General features: G+C 39.4%; 1 long non-coding RNA gene across 2 annotated transcripts in view; it reads left to right on the top strand.

Annotated features, from left to right (window-relative positions):
* Positions 1-6044: 6044 nt before the first annotated feature.
* The window catches only part of LOC117282078, a 4218-nt gene continuing 1630 nt past the window's right edge, over positions 6045-8632 (top strand). Inside the window, exon 1 of one of the 2 annotated variants that reach the window (XR_004512682.1) lies at positions 6045-6151. This is a non-coding gene — a long non-coding RNA (uncharacterized LOC117282078). Of the gene's footprint in view, positions 6197-8632 lie in introns of both variants that reach the window. The other variant, XR_004512683.1, reaches the window with a different exon arrangement.

Genomic DNA, 8632 nt, shown 5'->3' with positions numbered 1-8632 from the left:
CGAATAGTCTAGAGCGTTACCTCTAGTCCAGTGGTTCCCAAACCTTTCAACATAACGCCCCGTTTTGGTTGCCACGGCAGCATCATGCCCCCTTCCTTCAACCCTTTGCACCCCAAACCGTGTTATTGTTTACGTGCAAATGACCCGCAATCAGTACTGTGCCCAAACTGTTCGTAAAGCTATTCACATTTTCAGAACGAAAATGCTTCAGCGTGCTCTGTATAGGCGACGAATCGTGCCAACAAATGGCGAAGTCTAATCGCTCGAATCGTTATAATATTTACACTACCAGTTCTGACGGGCGCGTACGGAAGCTGTAATTAAACGCAGGTAAAAGTAATTGCCAGCTAAATTTTACGTAAAAATTGGCTATTCTCGTGGTCCCTCCCGCGGAAGTCTCTCACGTTTCGCAGTTTGGGAACTGCTGTTCTGGACATACCTATGGGGTACGACATTTCGGAACTTCCTTATGCTGCCATCGTCAGGTCGTTAATACTTTCAGGGAAATGGTGCAGTATCTCTTTGCCGAAAATTTGAATCACATGGAAATTTTTAATGTCTAGGGGAGACGAGATATCTTCTATCTGAATGGGTTATCGCTCTGACATTTCGTGACGTAATAATGAGACACGTCTTGATTCTTATTCTCGACGAAGTATTGCTATGGTGATGAAATCAAGGAGGGGTGACTGGTGGAAGCTAACAGAAAAACGTTAAAAATTTTGGCCGTCAAACCTGAATGGGAGGAGAAACCACTTGGAAGATAATATTAAAATGTTCTTTAATTGGATAATTAGAACATGAAAACTTCAGGGCCCTTGTCTTTGATACTTATCCCAACTTTCTATCTGACGGGAATTAACATGAACACCCACGCTAGTGAGCATTGCTGAGGCATCAGCTTGGTATGCCCCCCCCCCTCCAAACCCTACACCGGTTTTCACGATCCTCGTATTAGGCTGAAAAGAGTTGACATGTTGCTATGACTGGAGGACACGAAACTTTGGCAGAGCTTGAGTGATAACCCAGTTCACAGAAATCCCGTTTCAATTCGTATGGTGCTATAGAGTCGAATTGATGCAAGTCAATGCTACCTCCCCCCTTTTGCTAAAATAGTAGAGCAAGCGCGGTGTTACAATTTAGTACTCAGCCTCCATCTGTTGGATGAACAGATAACTAAGTACAGTTGCTCTCGCCGTCGCTTTTTGTGCTCGCAGTCTTGCGTGGTCTTTCGTTGACCTTGAGCGTGTAGAGACAGAATTATATCTACCTAATTTTTTTACCCTTCGGGCCATGTCATTAGCAGCGTGTCAGTAGTGCTGTTATGGTGCTGATAATGTGTGTAGCATTGTGACCTAATCTCGCTTTTCGAGTTACGGTTCTGTAATTGCTGATACGTGCGTTGTTCTTGGACTGGGGCTTGTTTCCTGCGTAACAATGTGAGGTCTCCCCTTTTTAACAATGGAGACAACAAGTGGGTCAAATTAACGTACGTTTAAACAGTGACTTCAAGGAGTGCTTACGACACATACGATTCTTCTTACGCTGAAGTTTTGAGGCCAAACATAATCGTCCCTTATTTCATCTGTTCTGCAGCTCTGAAGGTAAAGTTCTCGCTGGGTTTAATTTATTAGGCGACACCCCTGGATCTTAAAGATATAGGATGTGGCGATATGGACTGGATTGATCTGGCTCAGGATAGGGAACAGTGGATTATCATAAGCTGACGAGTTGGGTCATTTTGTGATTTGTGTCGAACACTCTTTTCTACAGTTGACCTTGATGCCTTATATGTTTTTGTAGTGCAAACTTTTGGTAAACACTGATTTGGTTGCTAGTCCAACCAGAATATCTTTGTTTCTCCTGCAGTCTTTCCAGCTATGTTATTTATTTTGCCTGATGAATTTTTCAAGCAAGGGAATTCATGATAAATGTAGTTTTTAAATACTGAGGTATGCAGCACAAGTCAGGAACCCGCAAAATTGGTTCGATGCAAGAATCAGTAATTTAACAGTAATCTCGAGTTTCCCGAAAAAACATGTCATATATAAAAAGAATCTGCACATAATTTGAGCCATGTGTTCACACTGCATGCGCTTGATGATGCCCACAGCAATCGGCATTTATGAGGTACTTAAAAATGATTAGGATATGTATTGTCGCGTATTGGGCGTATAACGCGACAAATAACTTCACGCCGTATTTGATATAGCGAATTTTATTTCACATTCGCACTTACAATCATCCAAATTACAGATCTACGATTACCGCTATCTGCAGTATCACAAGTAGTACACTCCAAGTGCCACAATACAACTGGCTGGCTGCTGGCTAACTCGGAACTAACTCGGAGGTAGCTCGAGGACTGACTCGTAGGTAGCTCCAGGACTCACTGACTGGCTGTCTGACTGACTGGCCGTGAATAGCCTTCGCTGCTCCTTATGTAGCCTTGATCGGACAATTGTCGTCTGGTGCCGTGTTGCTAGCCACGCTGTCCGGAGTTGTTGACTGCTGCCTAGCAACCGCGATATCCCTCGGTGACGTCACCGCTGTTGATTCGCTTNAGAATTTTTCATAAATTCCCATTAATATTGGAAATCTTAGAACATTTTCGAGAATTTTAAAACATATTCGAGGATTTCCGAGTTTTTCATAAATTTTCTATAATTTTCGATAATTCTGGACAATTTTAGGATTTTTTTTTAGAATTTTCGGAAAACTCCCGGAGAGATTCCGGAAAATTTTCGGAGAATTTCCGAAAGTTTTCCGAAAATTCTCCGAAAGTTTTCCGAAATTTTCTCCGGGAGTTTTCCGAAATTTCTCCGAAAGTTTTCCGGGATTTCTCCGAAAGTTTTCCAACATTTCTCCGAAAATTTTCTGAAATTTCTCCGGAAATTCGTGAAAATTACAATCAATTTCAGTCAATTACAATGAAAATACAAACATATTCGATGGAATTCAATCAAATACGATCGAATTTATTAAAAAATATCCAAAAACAAAGAAATTCGATGAAATTCAATCGAATAGATCGAATTTATTAAAAAATATCCAAAAACAGTCAGATTCGATCATGTACAATAGAATTTAATCAAATACGTTGGCAGCAGTTGAGCACTCATGACGTCACGGCGGCAAAGTTGCCCACGCCATTTTGAGTTTGTCTGTGGTCAATTTCTGCCGCCCAGACATGGGATAGTGCATCGCGAATGGCGTACAAGCATTATGAATAGAAACCATGTGCATATTCAGAGTATTTGATGTTTTTTTTCGAGACAGACGTTTTAAACGAATGCGGCAGGTATTATATATATTATTGTAAGAAGTTGGCTGGTACCCACTAGCGTTTATGAGTTCACTCAAGCATGTGAAGAGGTATTATCGCATGCTGTATTGTCTTGCATGGATTTTTCATAAGTTTATGGTAATTTACGGCAGATATTCAGTGATTGTGCCGAGTGAAAACCACGCAATAATATATGTGTATGTTGTGTACATGAAGTGTGTCTCGAAATACAAATTTTGAACAGGGAGGTTAAGTCCATATATAGATAAAATTACTGGGGATGATCAGTGTTGGTTTCGACGTAACAGATCAACTACAGATCAGATATTTTGCATTCGTCAGATATTGGAAAAAAATTATGGGAGTACAATGAGACAGTACCTTTTTATCTCTTGAGTTAATATAACAAATGTGGTGGCATGTCAGTTATTTATTGTCAGTACACCTCTGCATATTGTGAACTTATTTGAAGATTTTAGTTTGCTTCCTTAAGCTCGTCATGTTTTGAAAGTTACTGTGAATATCAGACTGCAGGTTATGTTTCATACACTGTGGCATAAAACCTGGGCTCGTTACATGCTGAACATTAATTAAAATGGCGCAGTATATACCCATACGTGCTGTCTCATAATACGAATCATTTATTCAACTGTCCAAAATGTGTATCAGTCAGGCTGCTGAAACATGTTTCGTAGTTATTCGGCCAGCAGCAGTTTATTAGATTTTCTTTACCTCATATTTGTTGGCATAAGTTGCCTGCTGTGTTTCTTCCAGGCATCTTTTAATACATCAGACTTCACAAAGAATGTAAATTGTCATGTCCCAGAAGTCTGTTGTATTCTTTTATAATGTCATATTCATTGTTTGGTGTGAGTTAAAAATTGAATTTCATTGAAATGGTGTGAAGAGGTTTAGACCAGTTTCAATTAATAGCCCACACTATTCCTTGCTAGATGATCTGTGGGTGGGGGAAGTGTAGTAGATTATTGTGTGAATGTTGGAAGAGGAATGAAAAGGGAGACAGGGAAATTATGTTGGATTAATGAGATTTAACCCTATTTAACTTTTCTTATGAACGAACCCAACTGTTGCATAATTAGTGGAGTATGGTGGGGTACAGTGATTAGTGGATTATGGAGGAGAAGTTGAAAGTGCCAGCTATTTTTAATTCATGTTGTTCTGTTTCTGAGTTGGTGTAGCTGCAATCAAAAGAGTGACTCGGTCACGTGTTGACTGCAGTGGCAGTGCTGGGGGTAAGTGGAAGTTTGGAGCTTTGCAAAGGAAGAGTATGCAAGTATTTAAATCTGAGCAGTTGTTATTTTGTGGGAACTAAATTTTGAATGCATGGAGGCCAACATGAGACTACAGTGGTGCACTTGCAGTGCATCTGCACAGAAATTGTACTGAATATTTGGAGTGTGGGTTTCATGACCCCAAAAAGTGTGAAGTATAAAAATATATGATTTGTTTCACTGTACTTCCCCATTTAATTTAATTTCTGTTGGTGATTGTTTAAATGTGATGACTGTCTTTGGTGTGTGTGGCTTTTACTGAGTTTTGACATGGTTGATCACCTGAGCTGAATCTGTTGCATTCTGTGCTATATGATGTGTACCCTGGCAGCAGAAACCTTTCACTCTTTGTTATTTAAAGTACCGGCTTGCTGGAAACACGTAGAAGACAAATTCGTTGCTTTGTCTGAAACCTGGTGTTGCTGCTGGATCCCCCATCTTCGGCCAGAGAAGTGAATGCATTCCATTCTCTCTCAGCCTTTTACTTAATGTCCATTCCAATATTATTCTCCTGTATTCCAAGAGGTCTCTACCCTTGATGTGTGTCCAGTGAGCAGCATTTTTTATTAGCTACTTCCAGAGTACTTCTCTCTCACCCATGTCACACCTATCCTTTTGATCGATGAGCCTGATATGTGGTGAATACTACGTGTACATGTTATGAGTGCCCTTATTATGCAGTTACTGTCAAGCATTTTGTTAACTTCCTCACACTTAGCTCAGCCTCATTCATCTGTATGCTTCTGTTAGTGCGAGCAAGGAGTTTCCCACATCCACACAAAACAGCACAAGCATTCGCATAATTTAGTTAGCTCGTTTGTGAGCGTACTTTTTACTTATTACTGTCAATGCCAGATATGTGTACTTTGTCACAGGTGTCACATGCAGCTTCCAGCATTTTTGTATGCATAAATAAAGTAATTGAATGTGTTTGAGGTATAGAACAGAAACTCATTTGTTACATCAAATTCCAGTCCATATTAATATCTCAGGCTTTCTTCCTAAAGACATTCCAAATTGAAGTTGCAAGGAATGTCTATTCAGAGATTTGTTTTTGCATACATAAACCAGAAGGGAAGAAGGGTTTGTTGAAGGTTGCTATGTCTGCCTTACAAGAAGGACTCTGTTTGGGTGGGTCGGTTGGTTGCTGAGTCGAGTTCAAGGATTGCATATTAACATAGGAGGATGCAAAGGATTAGAAGGCAGTAAATTCCAGATGGTGATGGTATTTAAAACTGGAAACTGAAATGTTAAATTTCTTTAATTTCAGTCATGGAATTTTGTTGGCTGGTCATGTGGATATTTTGATGCAGTATGTGAAGGTTGCAAGATACGTGTCAGGCGTTTTGATTTCTCTCAGTGACACTTTGCCCAACAGTGTGTCTGTGTGCGTGCTCTGCTTTTTAAATTTGAAATTTTCCTTTGGATGTAATCAGTTTTTTATAGGGACATTTGTTTTATTTTTCAGTATGTTGTAATGGTTTTCCTGCCTGCTGAGTGTCTGGGAGGCAGCTGGTTGGAGTCTGGTGTGAGAAATCAGCTCCGTGTTGAGGCTTCCTGCAAATGATTTGAAGTGAGCACTTTAGAATAAGCATCACTTCCTTCTCTCCAGATTTTTGTAAGTCATAATTAAAAGGCAGATGGTATTTATTGTGCATAAAGGCTTCTGCCTGTATTTATTACCTTGTTATCAGTCAGACTATCAGTCCTCTTAAACTGACTTAATANCCTTAACCACTACTATTTGTAAATATGTAACTTGGAGCGGTATAGTTTTACGTTGGTAGACCCCAAGTGTTGATTGAGGACTTCCTGGAAGGATGCCGTTTGATGTATCCACCTTTTGCAAACGTTACTTTTGAATGATGTTACCTCCCATAAATTAGCTGGATAGGCTCTGTTCAAAATCTTGGGTTCACAGTGATAATTAATTTACCAATGAGATTCAGTTCTTATGCAGTTAGAATTTTTAAATCAAGAACGAGTTCTAAGAGTCCAAGCCACGAGGTAAGCTTGCATGGGTGACTTTATCTAGCCAGCATCATGAAGTTANTATATATATATTTTTTTTGTGTATTTTTGTCATAACTTATTTTTTGTGTTTATTAAACATTGTTATTTTTAATTTTGGGTCTGTCTTTGACTTCAATAATGATTCTTCGCTGCGAGCTTGGTTTCCCACGACGATCTTAGGGAGCATTGTAAACACGATGCGAGGGCCAGCGACGACAGACTGCTCCCGACTTCACCGATGCTTAGTGGTGGTAGGGTGAAGACGGGAGTAGTATCAGTTCACTAGAATTGTTGCTCTCTGCTGTAGTTTTCTCTTACAAATGTGCTATGAACAAAGGGTGAATGCACAAAGATGTGGCATTAGCCTGGGGCACCCAGTGTTCTGAGTTACACTTGTCTTTAATACTTACTGGACCAGGTCAGTAGAACATCTTGAAACATGAAACTGTACAATGAAACACTAAATATTTGTAGGAGTAGGAAAATGGGGCGATGCCAATGTAAATGCAGTGAAGTAAACATTGTTACCATATGACTTTTTGGGGGCATGTCTCTCGCAGTCTCTGGCAAAATGAACCTCCATACTTACAGTCTTTCCTGCCTACTTCTTCCATGTCTTGCATTTAGCTCAGTATGTGCAGTAAACTTAAAAAAACTGCAGTAGGGTTGCATCTTTTAGCAATTATGAAAGTAAGCTTTACAAGTGATTATCTTAGGTGATAGGATAATAGAAGTGAGGTCCTAACTTTATATTCAATTATTAATTAATTAATTACAAGTAATTCAAGTGCTGTCATGTACACATTTGCAATTTCATATTTTTTTTACTGACCCATAGAATTATGAAAATATTAGAATAGAACATTTTTCATTTTGCATTAATTACTATTATGGAATTTGAATCACATGACAGGATTAGTTCGCAGCATATTTGACTGTTTCAGAATGTTACAACTCAGTCATGACAAGGGTTTAAATTGAGTATCTTAAGGGTGGTGTTATGCAGTAGATTTACATGTTGTATAGCAAGTGTCATGTAACTTTGAACAAGTCCAAGAGTAACCTTGAATGCACAGAAGAAAAATTTCAGAGAAGGGGGTGGGTTTGAGGGTGTGAGAAGTGACAGGCGGCCAGTTGTGTGTGAGGCACAGTCGAAACAGGTTATACTTATGGTTTTTCTATCATCTGTTTGAAAACGTCAGTTTCCTTGAGCGCTAAATCGTACATAATGAGTGAGAAATTAGGTCAGGGTATAGGTCTACCCTCACAGACGAAGCAAGTAATTGCAAATGTATATAATTACTTAAAGAGACTAGCAGATAGTGGAGCTGCTGTATATTTGTATTATTGTAATATGTTCTTCGAAAAGAGAATAGGGTAGTTTCAATGAAACATGAGGGGTCGGTGAAAGTGGAAGAACAAGTGTTAAGAAACTGCTCCCACCACAAGCTATGCGTGGGATATGACTAGGAATGCAGGGCCTTGTTTGAAGTGATGTGACGCTGTCTATGCATGCTTTTGAGTCTTGACTGTCACAGGCTTTAATGGTTTTCCTTGGTACTCCAATCAAATGACTCATGAAACAGGACATGAGTGCCTTTTAAATATGTGAAAATTCAGAATAATCTTTCCATCATTGTATGTAGGTTCTTTGACGTGTTTCTGTGACATTCATAATAAGTTTACATTACAGTGTTACTTACTGATTAAAGGGTTGATTAATGTAATTATTGCCCCGAAACTACAGTGTAAGTTCTACATTGTATTTGAAGTGTAGGAGTAATAAAGGGGCCAATCAAAGGGGAAGCACAATAGATGGGTTGCAGTGCAAGGGTCAGATTGTGAGTCCAACCTCTCATACATTCATTCAAACTATAGTGTGGTCATGGCTCCTCTAGTACTGCTGTATACAGGATGTCCCAGGAGGAATGGACCAAACTTCGGGAGGGTGTTCCTTATGTTAAAGTATGCCGATATAACCCAAAACACCTATGTCCAAAGTTGAACGGTTACGGAGATAATGGCCAGAGAAGTGTCAAAC

The sequence above is a fragment of the Cryptotermes secundus genome, unplaced genomic scaffold, assembly GCF_002891405.2.
Source record: "Cryptotermes secundus unplaced genomic scaffold, Csec_1.0 scaffold693, whole genome shotgun sequence".
NCBI lineage: Eukaryota > Metazoa > Arthropoda > Insecta > Blattodea > Kalotermitidae > Cryptotermes > Cryptotermes secundus.
Note: the sequence above shows the minus strand (reverse complement) of the source record. Positions and strands in the feature narration are given on the sequence as shown.